The sequence below is a fragment of the Grammomys surdaster genome, unplaced genomic scaffold (assembly GCF_004785775.1).
Source record: "Grammomys surdaster isolate TR1022 unplaced genomic scaffold, NIH_TR_1.0 133, whole genome shotgun sequence".
Taxonomy (NCBI): Eukaryota; Metazoa; Chordata; class Mammalia; order Rodentia; family Muridae; genus Grammomys; species Grammomys surdaster.
In genome coordinates, this window is record NW_021604591.1 from 624,884 (window position 1) to 628,680 (window position 3,797).

The following is a 3,797-nucleotide window of genomic DNA, read 5'->3' on the forward strand; positions in this document are numbered from 1 at the left end:
GCATATATCAGGACCTGCTGGGCTTGTTTTTGTTGTTTGTGTGTATATGGTTTCAAGGTTGACCACCCTGCATTGGACAACCAATAAAAGGGCTCATCCCTGGGAGAGGCTAATTCTCCTTTTTCCCAGCTGTCAATACTTGCCTGCTGTTCTTTGTCTAGGAGTGGGGCACCACACAATTTTCCACATTAACAGGTTCATTGCTATCGCTGTTGTTCTGGTCTTGTTTATATAGTCATGTTTAGGAGAGACTATTGCACAGCAGATTTCCTGGTGTTTTGACTTCTAGAAGCTTTTCACTCTTGTTTCCCCCATGTTCCCTGAGCTGTAAATTCTGGAGCTGTGATGCAGATGTATCTGTTGGGACTGGGCTCCCATGATCCATTGATCTCTTCATTATGTTGAGTTGTGGTTTTCTGTTATGGGCTCTGTTTGTTTGTAATGAGAAGCTTCTTGGATGAGAGATGGTGGTTATACTTATCTGTGGTGTAAGCATAGCATTTATAGAGCCAGGCATGGTGGCTGCCATTTTTTTTGAAGGAAGTTAGAAACAATTATAAATTTATAACTCTGCCTGATAAGTTATAGCAGCAGCTCTGAGGCTTTCAAGAAGCAAGGGCTGTGAAAGACTTCAAGCTGCTGCCGGAGAGGAAGCTCTGAGTCCACAACTGTGAAGGATGGCCATCAGGGCAAGAGTGGAGGCCAGGCTGAGGCTCACAGGCCATGGGCATACAGCAAACTGGAGTGTGAGGATAAGTCAGTGAGGGCTACTGGTGCTCCCACTGCGAGCTCCCCAGTCTAAACTGGCTATGAGTAGGAGCAGCCCACAAAAGACACTACCATTGAGGCCTTTCAGACCCAACTTGCTCTTGACAAGGGCACGGCTGCTCTTGAGTTGTTTGAAGCACGGTTGGTACGTGTGTAGCCTCTCCTCTTGGCTGATGATCACACCCACAGAGGGCTGGGCTGCCAAAATGTCAGTGATGAGAGCCAGGACCTGCTGCAGAATCAGCCTCAGGGAGGTACATCCAGTCTGGACATACTCTCATACTCAATCTGTAGAAGTTTCTCCATCTGTGGCAGCCTGGTGGTGCACAGGTCCAGCTTCCACGGGGAGGCTTTCTTTTGCCAAAGTATAAGAGGTCCACCACCGCAGACAGGTCGCTGATGGCTACTCAAGTCTACTGATGTCTTGGTACGTCCTGTGGTCCACATGGCATAATATAGTGTCTGGATCCTTGTGATGGCTGGTGAGAAGCACACAGATGGCACCGTGGCCTTTACCTACCTGTGACATGCTACTCTAATCTACCAGCTTTGCCTGCTGGGGACCTACGCAGCAGGCATGAAGTCAGATTAGGTCAGTGGACTCATTCTATATGCAGGGATGATAACGGATTCAGTCTTGGGTGCAGGAATGGAAGTCATGACTGGAGGTTAGTCTGGGACCTCGAGATCTGGCACCAGCAACTGCACATCCATGGCTGGACTGGGTTTTGAGGCCTCCTTTGCTGTGACTGTGTCATCCTCTGGGAGTGCTGAGACTAGCTCACTTCTCCAGGATTGTGTCCAAGTGATGCTGTTCTTGGGCTGGAAGAGCTCATTGTAGTCCTCAGACTTCTGGGTCTTGGCCTGGGACTCACGCTTATCCCTATCATCTTCACTGTTGGGGCTGTGCTACTTACTCTCTGAGCTGTACTCCACCCTCTGAGGCTTGCTGCAGGTTGTGGTGGGCCACCCATAGATGTGGCAGAGGGAGACACCAGGGTTGGTGGCCAGCTGTCAGGGGCTGGCTAGCCTGCACAGGGCCCTGGGTCACCGTGCCTGTCCTGGGGACTCTTGTCAGGTCTACCACATAAGAGGAGATATTACTGTGGGAGAAGGCCACACCTATCAGTTCATCATCATAGATGGCCCAGTCAGCTACCTTGTCCCAGTTGACAAGGGCCACATCAAAGCAGTGCTCAGGCTCCTAGCCATAGACACACAGTGAGTCCTGAAAGCCACTGTACAAGCAGCAACCATCAGGATTGAAGAGGATGCCCCTGACAGGCCCTGGATCCCCTTCAAGGCAGCTCATCTAGAACGTCTCCAGGTCCCAGAAGTGGATTGTCCTGTCACAGATGCCAAAAGCTAGGAGATACTCACCGGGGCGAAACTCCACCAGGATGACAGGCCCTGTGTGACTAGAGACCTCAGACATCACCTTGCCAGCTGTCAGATCCCGGAGCTTCACTGTGTGGTCAGCTGCTGATGGTGCCATTGTCCACAAGGGCTGAACCAGAGACACCACACAGCCTGGCTGTGTCCCCTAGATAGGAAGACATAACCCTTCCTCCTGATGTTCTATTTATTCCACAGGGTGAGAATAAGACCACTACTACAATTTTGAGCCATATTTAAAACAAGCTTTAATTAAATACTGGCCAGGATGATGGACTTTGATCAGGTCCATTCCGGGGTTCCCAGAAAATGGCCATGCTGGCCAGATGTTTATAAAAGCAAACCCATAAGGCTATGTACTTCCTGGCTACATGTGATCAAGTATATCTGGTGCAGTTGAGTTAACCAAACTTGTTTAGGGAAGTGAAACGATTTGGCTTATTATCTTACATAAACAATAGCCCCAGCATTTCAGAAAGTATCTGTCTTTTGGGTAAGGGGCTCACAGGTTAGAGACATTTTAATTTTATGGATCTCTTAGGCACAGTAATTAAAGCTTACACATAACTTTGACTCTTTCAGTCCTAGGGCTTGATGTTTGTGTCCTGGGAACCTAAGGCCACAAACTCACCATAGGGGTGGAAATCCAGGCTGCACATGTTGGCTTCGTACCCCACAAGTGTTTGGAGAATTTTGGCAACCTTAATCCCAGTCCTTGGGAGGCAGAGGCAAGCAGCGCTCCATCTTTGAGGCCAGTTGAGTCTACATAACTAGTTCCAGGACAGCCAGGTCTACACAGGGAAACCCTGTCTCAAATAAACAAAAAACCAAAAACTGGGATGTTTTGGATAGGATGTACTTTTGCAGAAGCTACACCTCTCCACACACCCGAAAAAAAAAAAAAGAGTTAAGATTTAGAATGTAGTAGGGATGGCAACAGACTCTTTCCTTTCTTTTCTTTTTTTTTCCCCCCCAGGGACAGGGTTTCTCTGTGTAGTCCTGGCTGTCCTGGAACTCACTCTGTAGACCAGGCTAGCCTCGAACTCTTGAACTCAGAAATCCGCCCAGCAGACTCTTTCTAATGTCCCTAACTTCATCAGCCCTAGGAAGCTGGCTGGATTTCCAGCACCAGGACATGATTTCCCTCTTGCTGAGTGAGCCTTAAATCCAATCAGACAGCTGTTGGTTGCCACAGATAGATGGGTGCTGCTGCTCGTACCTTTGGGCATACCGTGCCATGATGATAATTGTGGTTCATAGGTGTTGCTGCTGGGTAGGTCTGTTTAGTTGCTTCCTTCCCTTGGCAGCTTGCATAGTATTTTCTTGAACCAAGAACCTAGACTACAGGAAAGAGGCTTTCAGGTAAGATCCACCTTGAGTTGTGTGTCGTGCATGATGTCTTCAGCAGTAGGGGCCCACTCCCGAGAAGCAACCAAGGGCTATGTCGATAATCTAATTAATATATTTATACATGTATTTATTAATTAATACATCGATAATCTAATTTTGGGATTCTCTTGGATTACACTGTCCAACTCTTTGAAAGGAAGCTTCTTGTGTCTAGTACTAGGGTTTTGTTAGTCTACTCTTTTGTGGAGAACGTTATCAACCAAGTGGCTTAACTTCATATATGT

The 3,797-nt window shown here is 47.9% G+C and overlaps 1 pseudogene; it reads right to left on the reverse strand.

Moving 5' to 3' along the window:
• Positions 1 to 757: 757 nt before the first annotated feature.
• LOC114616975 lies at positions 758 to 3,402 on the reverse strand (annotated as a pseudogene).
• Between the last annotated feature and the right edge of the window lie 395 nt (positions 3,403 to 3,797).